The sequence below is a fragment of the Onychostruthus taczanowskii genome, unplaced genomic scaffold (genome assembly GCF_017590055.1).
Source record: "Onychostruthus taczanowskii isolate IOZ18803 unplaced genomic scaffold, ASM1759005v1 scaffold1, whole genome shotgun sequence".
NCBI classification, from domain to species: domain Eukaryota; kingdom Metazoa; phylum Chordata; class Aves; order Passeriformes; family Passeridae; genus Onychostruthus; species Onychostruthus taczanowskii.
The window spans coordinates 16,887,275-16,910,280 of NW_024496525.1; the positions used below are offsets into that span (position 1 = coordinate 16,887,275).

Sequence of the window (23,006 nt, forward strand, 5' to 3'; positions counted from 1 at the left end):
TGCTTCTGAAGAAAAGGATCTTGCATTATGACATGACAGCCACCTCGAAATGCATTTTAAACATTAGCGCTGACCAGAAAGTCTGATCCTAGAAGCTTTATGCAAATAGATTGGTGAGACTTGAAAGTGAGCACCTAATCCATGGCTCTTGCCTGAAATAACCTCACAGCTATGGCTTCTTATTGACACAGGGAAGTGGTGATGTAGTTCATGTTTTTCACAAGAGAATGAAGAGAGGTTTTACAGCAAACAGATTAAAAACTTGTTTCAGCCATCATCTGCATTTCTTCACACTAGAAGACAAAAAATCCCAGGGAAAAATCTGAAAGGTGACCTCACACCAACCAGGGGGAATTAAGGATTCAGGACAAGGACATTTCTGACAAGTCAAGAAAGATGGAGTACTGCTTCAGCAACTTCATTAGGACCAGGATAATAAAAGGCTGGCTTAAGGTCGTTCTTCAGTTAGCCAACAAAAGAAATACCTCAATCTCATCAAATATATCAACCCAAAGAAAAAGTATATTAAATGAAAACTGACCTCTAACTTACAACACTGAAATACAGTGTTTTAGGATTGTACTCAGTTCCTACACCTTTCTGGTGTTGTTTGCAAAATCCACTTCAAGAAAACATGAATTACTCTGCTCTAGAAACAGGGTCATTAAATTAGATTCAAATGGACAGAGCAGCACTGAACACTTCTTGGGTATTAGAGCAGGAACTGGAGGTACATTACAGACACATCAAGGAGAATGTCCCTACACAAGCCAGAAGTTTTCCCTCAGTTATGAAAAAGGATTTTCATAGGTGGGGTTGTTATTTGGTTTGCTTTTTTTTTTTTTTTTTTTTTTTTTTTTTTTTTTTTAACAGGACAGTCTCAGTGGGTATAAACCACCAGCTCTTTTTGCTACATTGTTGAAAGAACACATGGGATATGGAATATGCTACCTAAATATGAAGCTGCATATTTCAGTTGGCCTATTTTTTCTCTTGGTTCAGCCATAAAAAAGATATTTTTCATATATGTATCTAAAGAGCATCTAACACACATGAATACACAGATTTCATCTTGGTTTCAACTGTTCTCTCAACAGCAACACATCTGTCCCAATTTTTAAGAACCTGTATTCTGTGAGCATGACTACCTTAGAGACAAATCAAATAAATACTAATCCACATCTGTGGAAATTACTTCCAAGCTGGCATCAGATTTTCACTGAGCTATGCTGAAGGCCAGGGAAAGCTGCACACTGTATTTTTACCATTATGTTATACAGATCAAATGAGCAACATTCAAAAGCTAGTTTATTATTTACACTGAACTGCTCTCACATAGTTGTTATTTAACTTTTTTTCCCTTTCATTTTCAAGTGTTTTCTGTTGGTTCAGAAATGTTTTCTTCCTGGTTGCAGTCTCTTTTTAAGGCATAGCGACAAGTAATAGAAGCAGACAGGAAGTAGGGGTTGTTGCTCTCCAGAGGATGATTAAGCAAGTCAGCACAAATTCCCTGAAGTTCCCACAAACAGGCTCTTATGTAACAACATATGTTTTCAAAGATATTTTCTCTGAGCAGTGGAGAGTCTTCATGGGAAAAATATAAGCTAGCTTTATAATAAACATTGTGGAGCATGAAACAACTATAAAGAGTACTATAAATGAAGTAAATAATTAAATACTGAAAATCCCACAGCAACTGATTCTCATTTACATTTCTCAAAATTAACCTTGGTCAATAAAGTATCCCGGTCCTGCAGTTCCTTGCTTATGCAAACAAAACATATTATGAGTGTTCCTTGGAATGTTCACCTGTAATGCTTTGGGATGAGTACAGATAATGGTAATAATGCAAGTAGTCCAGAGAACTTCAGTAGACTTTTTCTGTGAAGAAAGCATGATCCATCCTTTTGCTCTCACTTATGCACAGAGAAGAAATTCTTTAAACTTGAGAAAACTTTTTTTTTTTTAAATCCTTAACATTTACCTTGCATTAGACTACCCCAGTATATACTGTCTTTAGATTATTCAGTACAGCTGTGAACTGGTTACAGCCATTTAGCCTTGCATACTTTTTATTCTTTAAAAAAATGTACACACATTAAGATTTTTTTGTCCTCTTTAATTTTAAAGCAAATTGACTAAACTTATAGGAGTGGTTATTTATCCTCATGTGAGAAAAATATTTGACTACCCAGAATTAGATATAAGGACAGACTACTATGTAGTCTGATTTTTCTACCAATAAATAAAAATTCAGGGACACAAATATAAAAAAGTTAACAAACAACATAGCACAACAGATTAAGTTTTTTAAGTTACTTATGCTTTCCCTGTCCATTTACAAAGCTCTGATGTTGCAAAGATAGAAAAGCCAGGTCAAACAAAAATAGCAGAGTTAACTATGGTCTCTCAAAGCAGAACCTCAGGTTGTGCTGCAGCAGAACATCTTCTATGTTCTGAAAGCCTGCTTCCAGTAAGTCTCATTCCTATGAACCATATAATGCATTTTATTTTCTATATGGACTATGTGGACAAAAGCTTAGCATTCTCTGTATTAAACACATTGCCCAGATGTACAAAATCACACATATCTTATCCTGCAATTCCTAAAATACGTAAGTTAAATTTTGACATGAAAAGAACATCTAGTCACAAAAGGACTGGATGTTCTTAACATTTTATCTGACACTTCTGTGATATATGGATTTTAAAGCTTTTTTTCACCTGTTGATCCAAGACATGGCAGAACCAGATAACACAGGGGCATGCCCAAACAAAGCAATTGTTTTTGCCTTTGCAAAACTTACATGTCCCCAATGGAAAAGTTCACCTTATCTCACCTATCTCACAATGGCACTGCAGTGAAAAAATAAAGTCCAGTGATCTCCTCACACCCATATGCTACATCTTCTCAATAGTCAAATATTTTGAAGAAATATACTTCTAATAAATTATTATTCCTGTTTAGCTGGGGTTTCATTGTGTTGGTGCACACCTGTGCCTGCATGGTTAAGAGTGGGAATTCACTTTGTGTGATACCTAGAAACTGAACTAGAAATCATGTAACAGATCATTTTTCTGGTCAAACAGGATCATTCCTTCTATTCTATTCTATTCTATTCTATTCTATTCTATTCTATTCTATTCTATTCTATTCTATTAATGAGCTGTTAAAGAACCCAGGTGATAAAGACTTCTCACCATTCTTTCTTTCACAGCTTTTTGATCTCACTGCTTGAATGTGATACCAAAAATAATTCTTCAAGCATCATGTTTCATTTTCAGCTCTTCTTCCCACACATAAGTGTTACTTTTACTCCATAACCAATTATTATTCAGTACCAAACAATGCCTAAAACAAGCCTGATGAGGATTATCACAATAGATATTAAAAGGTACTCTAAATTATCAAATTCACTCTAAAAATAAAAAATAACAAATGATTGAGTCACTAGAGCAGAAGCCAACTATTGCTGTATACCCTATTCTGACTGCGATTTTGATCTCAGTTAAGTGCCTTCAAGAAAGTTACACAATGAAACTCTTAAGTGAGAAATGGAGTGAACATGCAATTTTGTTGATTTGAGCTACTCCTAATCATAAGAAGAGTCCACAAAGGCAAGAATTGTATCTCCAAGGCATATAAAAAAGTAAAATCATTATGTGAGCTTTGAAAAATGAAAAAGTAAAAAAAAAACAAACAAAAAACAAAAAAAAAAAAACAAAAAAAAAAAAAAAAAAAAAAAAAAAAAACTGGCCTAGGGAGGAAAACTGAGAAGACAGCTGCTACTGATTTAAAAACAAAGCTTCAAATATACATATAAAAAAGACAAAAAGACAAAAGACAAAAAAAAAATGCCCAGACTTGGATGATAAGTCTTAAGGTATGGTAAGGGAGACTACTTGTTTCATAAAGTTGTGCACAAGTTTGTTGTGCTTTCTTAACATACATCTTTTCCAAGAAGGGTAATTGCAAAGAGATCATGAAACAGATAATCCAATACATTTTCCCATCATCTCTTAGACCTGCTTAAGTGCAGCCCCTAATACAGAATTCAGAATAAAAATTCAAATTTTAAAAAAACCCAATTTTTTTCCCCTCTTAATCCTAATGAGGCAATCCAGAGCTGAAAATCTATGCTTTTCAGGTTGTGTGAGCTTCTGAGGACAACAGATGGAAGCACTGTAGTTAACAGAAGCATAAGGAGAATCTTAAAAGCTGCCTGAGCATTCCTACTCTTTGATCAGGAGCTGCAGACCTGCTGAAAACAGGGGTCAGGAACAGAAAAGTGACAACTTGTGCAAATGCTTTTCTGACTATGAGAATCCCGATTCTCAGGGCACTTGAGCTCCCAAGTTGGACCGAAAAAACTTTAAAAAGTGTCTTTTTCCCCCCCCTAAATTTTAGAAAAACCATGCATAACAAAGCAGGCCTTAGGCCAGCTTCTGGACTAAAAATCACTTGGGTTTGCATTTTAAAAAGAAAACCTGCAGCTCAGTGAGAGCAGGGAATATGGGCTCAGGTGAGAGCTTATTTATAAATCCACCCCAGCTGATAGGTGCTCTTTGGACAGAAGAAATTTCTGCTGGCATGTTAAAGGGCTATCTAATGGATATGGAAGCAAAGGGGAACCTTCCTGCCAACTTCACCTAAGTGCTGCATCAAACCAACTGCCAAATTATTCAATGATTGTTCCTAAAATTTCAGACCCTATATCAGCACAAATGGACTCTTGCAGCTTTGTGTATCCAAATGGAGACTCGGAGTAAATCCAGAGTTTTTGCTTCTGAGCCTGTAAACTGGCTACTAACAGATCTTTGCATGCATGTGGTGGTTCATTTAAGGGGTAATTGAAGCAGTTTAGGTGGCGAATGCTGGTTTAAAAATTGGTTAATCAAATAATATTAGTTAAAAATCATATAGCTACTTAGGAACTTTAGGTGTAAGCATCAGCAAAAGGAAGATGCTGAAATTTGTGTTTTCAGATTAGGTTGACTGATGGATGAAGCAGTAGAGGGACTCTTAAGTAAATGTATCATATTTTGTCTCAGACATCTTTCTCATTTAAATCCTGCCATATAAGCAGGGGACTTAAAGCTTAAAAAAAAAGCCACTCAACACCCCTGATATCCTTTATTTCCACATGTTCCAATTAAGAAAACAGTTCCCAATGTCACTGGAATGCAAAACTACAAACCACTGGCAGAAAAAAATAGCCTTGAAAAAATGGACAAGTGCACAGCCTCCAGTAAGCTGTCTTCACTTCTTAAGGTTCTAATAATACGAAAATCTGAGGCAGATTAAGTGGAAAACAACACTCTTGAAGCCTTAACTCTGAAATGGAAGTAATTATTAGCCTAAAAACACTTAAAGTGTCTGAGAAGAGCTGGATCTTCAGTTTTGCTCTTCTGTGGAGTATGTACCTCTCATCACCATGACTTAACATATTTTCTTCTGGAATTGTCACCTTAGCTAATTTAGTGGGCAGAGATCCAATTCACAGTTCTTTTGGTTTATATTTTAGTCAGAGTGTAATTTTGAAAATGCCCATCAAAAGAAAAGATGCAATACTGTACGTTGCTTTACAGCCTATTTTATTGACTGCAAGTTGTTTCAGGATATGCATTCGAGAACAGAAGGAAGTACCACTGAAATGCTATATTTGACTCAGTTTGAGGTTACTGTTTTGTTTGAGCTTTTTTCACTATCACCAGAGGAATGGGCATTTGTCCTGGTCTTAATGTTGCTTTACTCACCAGATCACCTATGACACTTTCAAGGTCTGAAACTGCTGCTTTGAGACTAAATCCATAAAGAACATGCTAAGAAATGCTGCATGCTATTGCATTTACACCAAATTCTCTGCTTCATTTGCGTAACCCACACAGGATTAGGTAGGATTTAAATCCTAAAGGTCTGTAGCCCTTAGACTCCATTTGTTTCAAGACAGTTTATACTTAGTATTTCAGCCAAACAGTTCTGTTTTTTTTTTGGTTTTTTTTTTTTTTTTAATGTATTTACAACTATCACATCCAGGCAGATAAGTGTTAAAAGCAACGAGAAAACAATAGGAGGTTAAAGTATGCAATGCAGTAAGAATGTTTAGCATGTCCTGACACTCCAACTCCCCCCTCCACTGTTCAGGCATCTAATTGTTTGCTTTTCCTCCTACATACAATAATGAAGTGAACTACAATCAAAGTGTGATGACAAATGGTCCCAGGGTTTGCATTCTTTGGAATATATTGGCATTTGTAAACCAAAGAAGAAAGATAGATGTAATCAACCACCCTCTTATACGAGAAGGATCTTGGAGAGTGTGTTGGCAAAATCTTCAAACCACATTAAGCCCTAATTTGAAAGCATGTTTGAAAGGAAGAAAGCAATGCCTCTAATACCAGTTTATTTGTATAACAACAACTAGAAACTGAACTTGCTAGACATATTTTGAAAGATGGAAACAATTAAAATGTATTAGTGATCTGAACAGGCACTGTATTTTAAAAGAAAAGAACTTTAAACAATCAAGTTTACACATATCCGCATTTTGTTGACTAATCTTCACCTTCCCTTGATCTCCTAATATTTAGTACTTGTATTACATGGAAACATTGCATCTCTACTTACAGAAATTCACAAGAGTTGTCTGTACATACTTTTGCCTGTGGAAAAAGAATGATACAGTATCATGAGAAAAACTCCATCAGCTGCAGTATGGTAACTTTTTTGCCTCCAACATTAAAAACTTGGACCCCTCCATTAAAGAAACCAACACATAGTGGCCAGGTCACACCATAACATCAGTGTAGTCACTAATAATCAGCTCATATCACCAGTAAATAGAAATGGACAAAGTACATTTGGAGGACACATTATTCACATCTCCCTCTTTTCCCTTCTAGACAAAATACTACTAAGGGACTTAGCATGGGAGAAGGCTTAGCAAGGAAGTAAAAATAATGAAATATTATTTTAAATAGTTGAAAATATTTCATATTTAAGCTAAAACAAGCCTTAAATTAGGGATTAACATAACCTGCATTTTTTTGCAGTCATGTTCAAAAGGCACTACCTCAAATTTCTGGACAACCCCTCCTTAAAAACAAGATAAAGTCATTCCAAACCCCTAACATGAACTCCTAAAAAGAGACATCTTCATATACTCACTTTTGACCTGCTGCAGTCTCACCAGGCCATCACAGATACCTTGAAACTTCAGAAAATATTGTGATAACTTCATAACAGAATCTCCTTCTCCTTCTTTTGCATGCTTTGATGAGCATCAAAATTGTTGGCATTTAGAAGTATCATCATTAGCACATTAGCACCCAATTAAACACACAGTTCATGCCCACTAGGATAATATTTCTATCTTTCAGCATTCTTGCTGTTGTTCTTAGTCTTGATGATTTTATGTGCAGCAGAAGCATAGCTATAGAGAAGATAAAGAGTTGGAGATTTCCCAGTTGATTTTTGATCTGTTTTATATGAGGCATGGTTCCAATTATTACCTTTGATGGGAAATCACTTTTAATTGCATATATAAATGTTTTTAAGAAGTTGATTAATACTTAAAAAACCCAAACAAACAAAATCAATGGTGTAATCAGTGCATATCAATCACTACTTTAGAGACTCCAAAAAAAAAAAAGAATCTATGTATCAGAATTTTCAAACAACAAGGTACAATGGAGGTAATGCTTTCCTAGTAGCAGAGTACTTGCATCTTAAGAACAAAACGGTGGTAAATACCCCATGAAACCGTTTAACCATTCATTAAAGGTTAAATGGCAAAACACTGAAGAAAAATAATAATAATCTTGATAACTCTAAAAATTGCCATTGATACAACGAGGGTCAAAGTGAAAGAGGGAATGTTTATGTCAGATACTAGGAAGAAATTCCTTACTGTGAGAGTGGTGAGGCACTGGAACAGGTTGTCCAGAGAAGTTGTGGCTGTCCCATCACTGGAAGCATTCATGACCTGTTTGAATGGGGTCTCAGCAACCTAGTCTAGTGGAAGGTGTCCCTGCCCTTGGCAGGGGCATTGGAATTGCTGGCCTTTAAGGTCCCTTTGAACCAAAACCTTTTCATGATTCTTCAACTTCAAACATACACAAGTAGTACCATCATACTATATCCTATAATATTTATATTGTATATGAAAACTGGTCTGGAGCCAGTTTTCAGGAAATCCCTGCTTCAGAGGAAGGAAAAATGAATTGGTGAAATAGGATTTCAACAAGCAACAGAGAATCAGGACTATCAGGCAACAGGAGAATCAGGAATTCAGAATGTGAATGTCCCCTTTTAAATATCCTTTTAATGAATGAATGTCAGATAGCTCTGCAGTTGTAAATACAATCTCAGCCATTAGGAAAAAAATGAGAACACAAATGTATCATACTTGGCCCCTCTTCCAACCCTATTTCACATATTTTTGTGACAGCCATTCAAACACCTTAAGTATCAAAGATGTGACTTGCAGGATAAAATATGTATGTTCTGGCAGTAACACATTTGTATCTACTCAGGATTTAATAGGTGCTCAAATCTACTCAGTTGCTACTGAATTCTACTAATAACTGTGTGAGCTACTAGGATGTATATTAACAGATGAACATTCTTATTCAGAGTTAAGAATAGAAGTTTAGAGGGAAACCATCCAAGTGTAAAAGTATTAATGGAGAGGGAAGGAAAACTTAAGGAAGAAAACTACAGAATTAAAAGCAAAAGCATGTCAGAATAATAGAGGTATGTCATCTGCAAGGTTGTGTTAGTAAAAGATTTAAGAAGCATTTGCTTATATAGCTAACATAATAATACAAATCCAAAAAGCCAAGGTGCAAGTAGTCAGTGGCAGTCAGACTTCAAACTGCAGCGTGCAAGCAGATGCTGTGCAGGGCGATGGCATAGAGTGGGCGCTGTGCCTACAGGTGCATGACCACCAAGGCCAGCATCTGCCTGCTTTCCAAACATGAGGCTAAAGTTCCAGGTTTTCAGGGGCAGTGTTCTGGCTCCATCAAGAACACATTCACACTGTAGGTCTTTCAAACACAGAACTGGGGCTTTTTCAAGCCAGAAAATTTGTGCTCTGGCACCCACAACATTAGTGACAATGTTTGAAAGTAATAGTTTCTATGAGTGTTTATAATATTTTCATAATTAGTATGAATGCCTGTGAACTCCAGACTATGAATGGCTCAAAAGCCAATTTTCTTCCATTTTAATCTAGAGCTAGCACAGGCAATATTCTATGCAAAAAAAAGCTTCTTTTACTTTAAATATATTTTTGATCAAGTGTTCTATAACAGAACTTTTCAACTAATACCACACTTTCCTGCAACAGTTAGAGACTCATCTTTAACTACTTCCAGTAGCTTCTTAATTTCAGGTTTTTTTTTTATCATAACACATAATTACCTTCTCATTGAAAAGACCATACATTGCACACCCCCCTTGCATGGTTAGGCTTCTGTTTGAATACATGATCTCAGCAAAAATATAACAGCCTGAGCATCCCAGTAAGAAATTTGCTTTTGTCTCCAAAAAAAGACAGCAGAGAAGCACAACACTGCCATCTCTATCTTAAATGCTGAAGTACAAGTATCACACACATAATCTAGCATAAAGATTATAAAATATAGTGAACAAGAACACATTTAAAGGATGCTAAAACTTTTGTGGGCAAATTAAGAGAACTACTGTAAGGCAGAAAAATTAATTTTAATCAACCAATGTAGTATACCAGAAAACCATCAAACTCAACAGTCCAAAATCCAAAAAAAAGGCAGAGTAAGCAAGCTCTCAGCCTGTCCAGCCTCAGCCCATGACATCAAGTGACTGGCATCAGAGAGAAGGCATATCTGAAAGTGTCTTATGCCTTGTTTTATCTGTCAGTGCTCTGGATGGGCTGGCTCTTCTAGTGATGGACTTACATGCTGGGAAGCAGATGACAACTTGACTCAACTGCCATAGATACAACTTGCTGGGGTTCTTCACCTCATATACATTTAAGTGGGTTATACTTGGAGCAAAGTACAATATGAAGCCTGAAATACATTCACCCGACCTTAACTCAGTTTAGTATATGTTCAGTGGCAAACTAGTGTTACAAAGACGAGTTTCTTACAAAAAACCAAAAAAACCAGAGAAACAAGAAACAAGAAAAAAAAATCAAAAAAAACCCAAAAAAACCCAAAAAACCACCCCAAACCAAAACAAAAAAAAAAAAAAAACACACCAAAAAAACCGTTAAAAATGAAAAAAAAAAAAAAAAAAAAAAAAGTAAAGCCTTCCTTCCCTCTTAATCCTCACACAAAGCTGAGTAAAGTCCTTTTTCCTGCTGTGGATTATTTGAATACGCATCTTCCTTTAATGGTATTTGTTAAAGCTTCAGGTTACCTGAGAAGCAGGTCCTACAAGGGAAAATATGGAAGGTGACAAACAGCTTCATTAGCTACCACAATAGAGCAAGCAAATTAAATTGCTGATGTGTGTTAAGCTTTGGGTGAAGTTCAGAAGCGGAAGTGCTCCTGGCACCCACTGCAGCCAGATCAAACAGGTGAGCAATCACACAAGCCTGCTTCTACCACAACCATTCATTACCTGCTCTTCTGCCACTGACTGGGAATCCCTGCCAGCTCCCAGAGCTCAGGCAAATAAACTGACAGAAAACCATCCTATCAAAAGCAATTCAGTTTCTGTCATTTAAGCTCCTTGGATCAGTTTTCTAAAAGGTCAGCATCATTTCAAAGAGTTTGCTGACACAGTATGAACTGGCATAGATAAATAGCACCACCTCTCTTCTTCATAGGTCAATGAGGAACATTGCAACAGAAGAATATACTGGCAACTTAAGTGCACTCAATTTTCGCACCAGATAGTGACACAAAAGCTACTGAGATGACAACTATGAGATGAGAAAGCAACTGAGATGACAAGTAAGATGAGAAAAACGTTCTTGTAAGTAGCTTTTGGCTAAGGAAAAAAACAGGACTCATGAACTTTATCCTCACCAATAACACAAGTTAATTTTAAAAGCAAACAATAAATGGACAAACTACAAAATATCAAACTGACAAGCACCCCTATTTGGTGTTTTAGTGCTGGTATACAATCAGCACACAAAACTAATCCAGCCAAGGAATGGACAGGAAATTCCAGAAAACAAGTTCAACATACATAAAGTTCATTCTTATAAATAGTGAACTTTCTTCAAGAGACAATCTAAAAAGCTTGGAATTTTATTGCTTTAGGCATTAGAATGAGCAGAAGCAACTGAGTGAATATATTTACTGACTACAAAAGCATGGAAAAAGCTCAGGGCCTTCAACTATTTACCTAGTTTGTAGATGTGAAAAAAGGAATACTTTAACTACATACAAAAGAAGATAATTTGGAGGAGATCACTGATGACAAATATTTTCCCCATCATCAGGTTCGGTACTATCAAGGTTCTGGCAAGAACACAGAGGAAAACAAAGCACACAACTGTACGGTCAGTGTATCCTGCCACTTAGATCCTGCTTGGCACAGATCATGTTTTAGAAAAATATCTCAACCACCTGATGTTCTACGTACAAAGTATGGCCATCAAAGTTCTAGAAAAAGCCAGATTTGCTGAACAGAAGCAAAGCAAAATAAACTTTACTTCCATTAAATGGAAGACTTGGAATGATGTTAGGACTGTCAGACCACTGCCAGCTTACATCCTTCAAACAAGAGTGAAAAACACCAAATATTTGCTGGACACTAAACAATGTAAGGAAAATTGTGCTCAATCCAGCCCCAGAAGACAGATTTCAGCCTCCAAATGGGAGACAACTGGAGATGACCAACATATAGGGGATGCAAATCTCAATAAAAAACAAGAGAAATTGAACAAGTCACGGGTCTTATTGAAATAATAACTTCTAAGGCAGCCACTGACAACTCCCTTACATCACAGTTAGGAAGTCTGAACTAGAAAGGGAAGACAAAACAGCAACACTGTTAATTAAGTATAGATAGGTTCAGAAGGCTGAAGGACAGATAGCCTATAAATAGGACAGAAGACTGCTTAGGTTTTAGCTTACAATAAAATCAGGAGAGGTGGAGACCATGAACTTGATGTCAGTGGAGACTACCATTTGCTCACCATTTAGAAATAAACTATTTCCAGATACGCACCCCAGATCCTTTTGTCAAAGGCCAGTGAAGCCTGGTCCAAAACACAATGGTGTCAATGTGACTTTACATACCTAACTTGTGTAAAAGAAGTGAAACACTAAGAAGAATTTTGTTTAAGTTTGAGACTAGAAATTCTGGAAAAAGGACAGGACACACACATTGAAAATACTGCAGTCATGAAAGGAGTGATGGGAAAAGATGTCAGTGGTACATCAGAACAGCTCTCCTCCTTTCCTGCAGAAGTTTAAATTTGTTGGATGCAAAACTGTTGTATACAAGACTCGGGAGTTATGAGTTTTCCAGATTTATGGATGCCTTCTGTGTACCATACAGCAGTTATTGCCAAACACATTATATCTTGACATACTTGACAGCAGGTTGCACATTTCAGAAGTACAAATTCAGTTTGCTAGATTTTTCAGCTATGATCTCTACAGCCTATTACAGAAATACTTTTTTACCCCACAGATATAAACAGAGAACATAAACTGTAAGAGAAATATAATTAATTAGTTATCACAGAAGCCATTTCCTCCAGAGGTATTTCTTTTAAATGACAGTAAGTTTTCGAACCTTTTATCCAAATGTCCAAACACAGGTGGGATATCAGTACAAGTCTTGTGCAAGATTTCATAAAAACATAACCTAACAGATTGTCTCAGGTTTACAAGTAACTTTAAAAAATAACATTTTTAATAGAGTTAGATTCAACAACCTGGGTGAGATGGGGTCTTTGGTAGCCAGCTGGACATCAGCTCAGGCACTGCAATGCTTAGAAAGCTGCTGCCTGACTTCAGCTGGACACTTCAGAGAGTTCAAACCCACAGCCAGGAAAACAATCTGGCAACCAGTCCATTCCTTTATACATACAGGGAGTAGCCACCTGGCATTAGTAGTGAGCATGTTCACATGATGGACTTCACAGGATATCTGATACAGATCCAGGACAGTTCAGAAGAGATTCAGGGAGTGAAAAACTTCCACTGATTTCAGTGGAATTGGGATACTGATTAATCTCATGGTTCAGGTACCTACAGTTCCCCTAGAAATGAGAGACAACAATTCCTCTGAAAGCACACATGAAAAGTTAACATATTAGAGTTCAGAAAGCAAAACAGTTAAAACTATTATTTCACTTTTCAGAAGACTTAACTGACCACCAGAGACACTTCATATGCCATTACACTCTCGCATGTTTAATCTGTACTATTTTACCATTTTGCAAAAAATCTTTTCAAGATTCAAAGACCTAGGAAGACAGCAAGAATTAACAAAGCAATACCAAAAACAAACAAGAAAAAAAAACCCAAAACAAAATAAACCCCAACAAACCACAAAACCCCCACCACCAACAAAAAAACAAACAAAATACACAAAAACACCTAATGGAAAAAAACCAAACTCTTGGAAGAGAGAACTCATGGTTCCTTGGTTTCCCGGGCTAAGCCAAGGAAGCTCCAAATTCTTTTGCTGGACTCAAATCCCTTGGGTCTGCTCTGAATTGTTTAGTGAGCAAGACGCACCCAGGTTTTGCTTATACAGAATGCAAGCAGTCCAAATCTTGCCCATAGTCAAAACTATTTATACTACAAACTCGAATATTGAAATGTTTACAAAACAGTTAGCAAACATATAAAGTACGTTCAATTTTTACAAACAGTTCAATCATCATACAAAATGCAATGCAGTGATTTATTTCTCTCTCTGAATTTAATCTCTTAACCAGAATAGAGTTTGTAGTCAAAACAAAGACAAAGCAAGCTATCCCTAATTCCAGTTGCAGTAGATAAGGTTTCAGCCCTATTGCTGAAAAGGAATTTGTAGAACATTGTCTCTCTCTAAGTTTTTAATTCTTCACGGATTTTTCAATTAAGGTTCCAGGTGCAATTATAGATTAATTAAAATGTAGGAAACAAAGATTTAGATGTAAACAAGATTTAGACTGAACAGAAAAAACCCAGTTTAGGATGGGCTGGTAATGATTGTGATACCATCTCTACTTGACAGCAGTGGTTTTCTCTCAAGGATGTTATCCTTATTCAGCACACAGAATGCCAACAACGAAGTCTGATTAACAGAGCAGCATTTAGTCTTTAGGGTCCTTGCTACTTCTACAAAGGACTACAGGAAATGAAAAAAAATAATAAAAAGCACACATTGAGGAAGTTAAAACCATCTCATCCTCCTTGCTCCCAGGCTTTTAACCGGTTTCTCTACAAGCTGCATAAAACCTTCATAGCATCCCAATAAAACTGTCTACTCTCCTTGCAGGTGTCTGTCTTGAAGCACAAGAAAGGGCTAATCACTCCTGCAAATCTCAGCACACCAACGGAAGTGTTCAGGGAAAATGCTCAAGTAGCATAATTCTTGCACAATCAAGGAAGAAAAATAGTCAAATTTTGTATGTGTAAGTGATAATATATAACATGAGAAGATCACGAGTATTTAAACAGAAAGTCATTATTTTTTCTGTTCACTGAAAAACATATATTTAAAAAGGGAAAAGCCATTATGTAACAAAAGGTAAGATTACACAAGCATAAAAGTTGTTGCCTAAGTTACTTCAGCCCAGTTCCAAGTATTCACTCTAAGTCTGCAAGACTAAGCAAGAGACAAGTCCAAGCAAGTGTTATGCATCAACTGATCAATATTCTTTCAATACTTTTAAAGAATATTTCTGAACTTAGAAAATCTGTATGTAGACAAATCTAACCACAAGACTGTAAAACTGCTTTATCTGCAAATTTTTTATAATTTCATTCTATATTGCTCCTTATCTTCACACCAACAACTGACAAGTGACATTTTCAGAAGATGTTTAAGGGCTGTCTCTTCCAATTTTTTGACCACTCTTTACTTCTTGGGAGTCTTATGAAGATATTTTTCCATTTATTTTTCAGAGTTATAATCTATATCCCAAATCTTAATTCAGGAAGAAAAGAAAAATAATTTCTGCTTACAGTAAATGGCATCACATAGGTACTACACTTTCATTCATTAGGTTTTGATTAGATCCATGCTGTACTAAACAGTTACTGCCCATGATTAATGCACATTCATCTAATAAGATTCTGTCAAAAAGACAGAATGAAAGCTCCTTTTTCAGGAACAGGATGAGATCTCCTTTCATTCCCATTGTGAAACATGGTTTTTATACCACTGTTGATCCAACATCCACTCCTACATGAAATAAGAGGCTCCAAATATTGCAATTTCTGTTTCTCCCAGAAGAGAGCTACACCAGTTCTAATGCAGCAGACCTCAATGAAATTACAGAAAAATGCTGCATGTCCTGCCTAAACTTAACAAGGTCCATTCTGCATAAAATACTTTTCAGCTCTGCTGCCCACATCAGCCTTCCTAATCACAAATTACAGAAAAAGTAATAAAAAATGTTGTTCTACAGAAACGTTCTCAAGATCTGGCCACAGGTTATTTTGCAGGCTGAGTGCTAAGCATCTGAATAGTGGTTTTGTGCAACACTTGCATCAGCCCACAAAGTATCCTGCCAGTGACAAGAATGCATCTCTTAGTACAATATTTCAGTTACAGTTAAAAATGTCAGAAGTTCAGCAACTCAGTAACTTGCCTGTTTAACTAAACACAATAAAAGCCAATATATATAAACTTTAAAAGACTGAAGATACTTATTTTTTCATCCGTAAATCAATACCTTCTCATTAGGTCAATATTGATAATTATGATGATGAAATATTGAGACTTTTCAAAATGTTGTTTACTATCACATAAGTAGTCATATATAGTCATCCACATTATTAGGTGCACCTTGAGAAGCTTTTACTTGTTCAAAACGAGAGAGTAGTGAAAAGATTTGCAACTGTTGTGGCCTATAATGCAGTCTTCAACTGATGCTACATTTTAAGGTCTACCATAATCTTTACCAAGTTTTGAGGCAGCTATAAATGGCCTGGTAAATTTGGTTTTGAAATCAATGAACTTTTAAAGAAATCTGTTTCCCATTTAGCTCTGCAACAAGACACAATATTTTCATTTGTAAACATGTTGTTTTATAATCAAACATTTTCTGCTTTTGACAGTTGCCTGAAATAAAATCTACTGAACTCTAATAACTTACTTTAAAAATAATGCAGTACCTTTTCAACATAAATCTTTCAATACTTTCTGCATTGCTCCACAATCTAACATATATGGAAAGATTTTAAGGAAAATTTAATCGAGTGTCCAAATATAACTTTACTTTAAACATTAGGTCATCTAAACATCTGTCTCCAATATATCCTTAGGGATTTAAATCAAAAGTCTGCTAAACATGTACAATCATTTTGAAAATAAATAACAGAACAAATTTAGTCTTGATTATGATTATCATGCTTTTTAAAAGGAAACATTTATTCTAATAAGAAAAGTCTGAACTAATTTAAACTTTATGGACATTAACTTAGAAGAGTTTCATACTCTAAATAAGACATTTCTTTCCATTTAGTCTAGTCTCTAACAACATTCATAAGTTTATATATGCAGAAAGCCTATATGTTTTCTTCCTCCCTTTTGGAAATGCCTAATCAATAATCTTTATTTCTCATCATATTAAAAAGTGAAATTTTGCAGAAAGGAGAAAAGTTTGCTAAAAATCAACAGAAAAGATTGATTTGTTTTCTTTTTGTCTTCTGGGATGGCCATCATCATATTTGACAATAAGGAATAACATGCCAGTTAAAACATATATCATACTGGTATTTATTTTCTTCACTGCTTAGGAAAAAATGCAAAAAAGACTGTTTTAAGCAAGGACTGTCTCATTACCCACTCAGCATTATAGTTTTGCCTTGTAAAATTTTTATTAAGAGGTATAATAAATAAGTGGTAGCCATGTTCCCCCTGCTTAATGTGACAGCCCCAATCCCCTTCAGAATCCTAATTCCACTTAATTGCACTTGTCTGCAAACAGAGTACTTTCTTAAAAGTCCTATTGCTTTGGCTCTGCAATAACCAGAGACTTAGAGATGAATGAAGGGCAGAACTGTGAAGACTCTCAAAGCTGTCATATTCTTCCAGTAGTCTTGTACTCTCAGAATATTGCCCATTCCTCTTCATAACTCCTCTTTTTTATGATGAACTGATCCCAGGATGAACTAGTATTGCGACCCAGAGCCAACAGAGGCTACCAAGAATATGGTGACAGAAGCACCTAAAATGGGCACTGGACACAATGTTTTGAATGTGCTGCATGAACAAAGCAAGCACTCTTGCTTTACACACTATTATGCAATTCAGACAAAATTAAGATGTACACACAAAATTGTGCTGCCACTGGTCAGCATCAATAGTAAGGCAATGTCTTGGAAAATAAATTCTTCTAAAAACCTATAAGCAACCTGACTCTTTGTTTTCTACTTCTTGCCACAAGGTTATGTTACATACATGTGTACACCACCAGCATTGCAAACCTGCCTCTAGAGAACATGCATGTAACCAACCTAAAAACCTGCAGTGTATCATCACAAATCTCAAGCATTCATAATTTCATGGCTCAGATCCAAAAATTCATCCAAAGATCAGGAGTGCTATCTTTTCAAGCTTAAATGCCAAAATACTGAGGATAAGATTTGGTTTTTAAATTCAGAAATTAATCACATAGCTCCACAAGCTGGAAGAGACATCAAATACCACAGAATCCATAATGAAGAATTAAATTTTGTTTCTGTGTCTCTGATTATGGCAGTTAGAACCATATTTTTTCTTCACCATGCCCTTCATGTTTTACTGAGTTCAGTATGTTATCTGGAGCCAGCCGAGAAAACAAAGCTGAGTGATATTTACTACACATTCAAAATATATACTAATTTTGAAAATCAACCCTCTAACTAAATATTAAGAAACAAGTGCTAGTAATAGAAAAATAAGTAAACCGTAACCCTGTTGCAAAGCCACTCAGAACTGTGTCTAAGAGGAAGTGAAATAAATAGCACAAAGAATTGCCCAAAACTGAAAGGGCTGCTAAGACTCTCATTTGCTTTTGGGAGTGTTGTTCTTCGGGGGCACCAGCCACACATCTGCATACTTCAGTATAATAAAAACAGTAAAAAGTCCAGGAAACTAGGATAACACACTGAACTGGGAAATGATTCATTGACTAAAGACTAAAAGATGACCCATAAACTGTGTTTACTGACAAAAATTGATGGATTGAAAATGATCCAGAGGGAAAACAAAAGCAGCTGTTAACAGTGTAGCTCAGTGACTGAAAAGCAGAACTAAAGGCCAATTACTCCTGCCTTTCCTTCCCCACTGTATGGGAGGGACTTCTCAACAACATTCAGACTCTCGCAGTTATTTTCTCATCGGAAAACCACCACTGTAGACAACTGAAACATGAATTACCTGTTTCAGATGTTGGTGTAATGGTATCTAATTGTAATGATTCCCCAGGATAAGACATGCTGCAGAAAAATATGGCAGGCACTTATCCTGTAACTACTCTACTTTCAACACAGCCAAAACAGGTGACCTGTAGTACAGATTTTCTGTAGAGAAAATACTGTCTTAAGATGGCTGATACTTAGTACTTTCTTGCACAAATAATAATTAGACACCAGAGAGTGAGAGTTTCATAACATAAATACCAATATTAATTTACTTTACCAAACAACAGGACCAGTGTTGGTTTCCACAGGCAGCAAATATCAATTAATCTCCTCCAAGGGGAAAAAAAATAATTGTATGTTTCAGTTGAAGAAGAGCCCATTTAAGGCCTTTATAATCAAGGCTGAAATACTTGAAAATACTTAGAGGCATCCCTATTATCTATTCATTGCAATACTGATTTTCAAAACTTCCAGGTTCTAGGAGTCACATCACTGTCTGAAAAGGGGTGGTTTTTTCCCCCTTGTCTTTAGACCTTTTAGCCCTTTTCATTCATACCAACCCTAATCATAATACTTCAACCAGTCTGAAAAGGTCAATATAATAATTTTTCAGAGAGAATTTCAGTCTCATAACAGACAAGTTCCTCCAGTCTCAGGGGTATGATTTTGAGTGTCTCCCACCCTGCCAGCTTGAAATGGAAAAGCAGCAAGCATAAAGAAAAAATGTTTACATTTGTAAGGACATCCAAGGTAATGTGACAGAAACTAAGCTACAGTTAAAGAAAACTTTGTAATTTCATCACTTAACAAGCAAAATTGCCAGATTTTATGCACAGAAATAACCAGAATCAGTTTTCATTTTCTCTTCTAGAACACTGCCATAGAAAACACATCTACTATTATCAAAAGTCATGTTTTGTTGCCATATGTTAGAATTATATTCTTACTGCACAATAAACTTTTGTGTTACAACAATTTAACATGGATTTGAAGATGTACATCAGTCACTAAGCACAACTAATGAAACAATAAACAGTAATGAAATTTTTTTCTTTATGCCAATATAATCTTGGCTCACAGAAGCTATAACAGATTCAGAATTGCCTCTGCAGACAAAGCATTTTTGCCTACAAATTTTACAACAGGCATGTTCCAGCATTAACTATTTTCACTACCTACATGCTTTTACATGTATAACACACTGTTCCACAATATTATTTAACTTTAAAATCTGACAATGAAATTTTATAGCTTATTTTGAAGAAGTGTGTATATTTAAGCTTTTATGCTTTGCTGTAGGTCTCATGCCTGCAAATACTTGAAGGAAGTTAACAGAGACTTGAAGCAGTGTGTATGTAACACAGCAGTCTTTACTTTGGTTATAGATTGGCATTGAGAGCTTGATGACATTTCTGCAATATTGCATAAAATCTATGCTAAAATTAAAATAATCAAGAGTCAAATTTCTCACTGTGGAAATCAGTAGCTATTTGCATATTGATTATACTGGGACACAAATATAGCCCAAGTTTTTTATTTATATATGGTATCTTAGCATTACAAACATCTATTGACCTTTATCAGTGATACATCACCACTTACAATTCTTGTGCTTAATTCATTTGCAATACACACATGGAATCAGCATTTATTGATCATTATTCATTTGACATATTTAAGCTTTTATTTTGCATATTATAATTCAAAATTACATATGCTTATCTTCTTATCAGCAACAGCTTCAACATACATTTTTAACACTCTGCCACAGGTAAGAAATAAACCCAAAACACATTAGCATCTTATTGTAGTATTGCACTGCCATCTTGTGGGCAGTAGATCGAATGAGTACAAATAACTTCATACTCCGTTTTCTGGGTGTGAAGTTGGTCGTTTTGACAGGTTTGTGCTTTTATGGAAGGTAGGAGATAAGAGGTGAGGTTTTTGAGAAAAAACTTTTTACTCCAAAACAAATAGGAAATTGATAACATTTCTGAACACCCTCATGCTTACCATATACACAACATCTGAAGGATAAGTGCCTTATTACACCCATAGAGGATTCTGTGCACAAAATGTTTTGTCCCATTGGCCTACACACCAGACTAAATAAAGCTCAGCCAACCTCTCACTTTTACCCGTGTATCCCAGCGTACTCTATTTGGAACAACAACACATTTGGAATTATGAGTTTGCTGCAGGATTCTCAAACCAAGTGAGTACCAGAGCAAGTCTGAAATTTAATCCCCAGGTTCAACAAGCAGTTTGATATGAGCTGCATCTGAGCCCACCGACCAAAAAAATTCTTCTCTTCAGAGTCCCAGCTTCTACAGAAACATACTACAGGTGTCATAACATGTTAGAAATTACGAAAATTCTAAGTTTGTTTCTGTCACTGTTACATAAACATGAAAAAATTACTTCATATCTTAACCCCCCCCCATACAAAAGCTATTCCATTAAAAATAAATCCCCAAACATAGCCTGAAACACATTTAAGAGCTCCAAATGGCTGTTCTTGAGTTGCTAGTATACTGCAATGACTCAATCAAGTGAGATCAGTTCACCCTAAACACTTCCTGGACAGAGACAGAGTTGGGGTCAACAGCAGTGTGTCTAAGTGAAAGCCAGTGATGTGTGGCATCCCTCAGGGTTCTGTCTTGGGACCAGTGCTCTTCAGTGTCTTCATCACTGACAGAGATATTGAGACATCCCCACATATGCAGATGAAATGAAGCTTGGTGGTGCAGTTGACACAACAGAGGGACATGATCCCATCCAGGATCCTGGACAAAATTGATGGGGGAGCCTAAAAATACCTTATGAAGATCAAGAAATCCAAGTTCAAGGTGCTGCACCTGGGTCAGGCAAGGAAAGACATAAGTAGATGCTGAGACAATAAGTCATTGAGAACAGCCTTGCAGAGGACTTGGTGATTCTTTTGGATGCAAAGCTGGACATGAACCAGCAATGTGCACTCGCAAACCTTATCCTGGGCTGCACCAAGGGCAGTGGGGGAAGGCCAAGGGAGCTGATTCTGCACTTCTGCTCTTGTAAGACATCACCTGCAATGCTGCATCCAGATCTGGAGTCTTCAGCACAAGAATAAAATGGAGCTGTAGGGCAGGCACAGAGGAGGCCACAAAGATGATAGTGAGTGAAATACCTCTCCTACAAAGACAGGTTGAGAGAGCTGGAGTTCTTCAGCATGAAGAGAAGGCTCCAGAGAGACCTTGCTGTGGCCTGCCAGTACCATAAAGGAACTTAGGAGGGAGAGGCACTTTTTATATGGACAGATAGTGACAAGATAAGGGGCAATGGCTTTAAATTGAAAGAGGGAAGTTTTTGATTAAATGTTATGAAGAAATTCTTTACTCAGATGGTACTGAAGTGTTAGAACAGGTTGCTCAGATTGGTTGTGGATGCCCCACTCCTGGAACTGTTCAAGGCCAGGTGGGATAGGGCCCTGAGCAACCTGATCTAGTAAGTGGCATCTCTCTCCATGGCAGGAGGATTGGAACTAAATTATCTATAAGGTCCTTTTCAATCCAAACAACTCTACAATTCCATGACTCTACATTGCGATTTTCATTTGCTTAAACTAAAGCTACATTGTAAGGTTATTGCTTCTTCAAATTACTTAACTGTCTGAAAATTTAGAGGAATTTTGCTAGCTGCCAGCTTCACATATTCAGCAAAATGTATGAATGCTCATGAGGATTTCATTAGTTTCCAGTAAAATTAAACAAGGTTTTCTGTGGCAACCCAATAACATTTAATTCAGTTAGAAGTATACAAAGCAAACAGTCCAATCTGTCTTTCAGATTCAGATATTTTTAGAATTAGCACCTCGTAGAACAGGGGAGACTCAGAGACTGAAAAATGTTACAGAAGTAAAGTTTGAAATGCTATAGTAGGTGGGAAAATACACTGAAAAATTGCCACTGGGAATGGTTCACAGGGTAACTTCAGCTGGTTCAATCCATGGCATTCTGCATACCCTCAGCTGCTGGTCACTGCTCTGGTCTGCAGCATGCAGCTATATTCTACTGTATTCAAAAATATCACATTGCATGGTTTTGAATTGCCTAGGAGACCAAAGCCAGCAATCCAACTATACTGGCTTCAAAAGCAGCATCCCTGGAGCTTCCCTGGTGGCTCTTCCTTATTTCCAGTGACCCACTGAAGTCAAACTGTCCCAGTTACTGTACTCCCTCTTTGAGCTGTATCATGATGAAAGCAATAGGGCCTACACAGATCTTGCACAGGTACTTCATCTTTTCTTTTCAGCAGGCTTCATAAAACATAGAGTGCATGGATGGTTGTCTGAGCAGAAACAGACAGAAATCTTTCCAAGTCCTAACTTCCCAACTCTTCCTATGTCCCCCAAATTTCTACAAGCATACTGGAGGAGGTTCAGGATATCTGATATCTCAGCTTACACACACTTAACCTTATTTTGGTCTTCTCTTACCCGAACTTCTCCT

At 36.5% G+C, this 23,006-nt stretch overlaps 1 protein-coding gene across 3 annotated transcripts in view; it reads right to left on the reverse strand.

Moving 5' to 3' along the window:
- The window catches only part of SLC25A21 (solute carrier family 25 member 21), a 236,764-nt gene that overhangs the window by 208,356 nt on the left and 5,402 nt on the right, over positions 1-23,006 (reverse strand). Inside the window, exon 2 of one of the 3 annotated variants that reach the window (XM_041401095.1) lies at positions 6,629-6,663. The exons of the other annotated variants lie outside the window; for them this stretch is intronic. The gene's annotated coding sequence lies outside the window, so the exon portion shown is untranslated. The remainder of the gene's footprint in view (positions 1-6,628; positions 6,664-23,006) is intronic. 3 annotated transcript variants of the gene reach the window in all.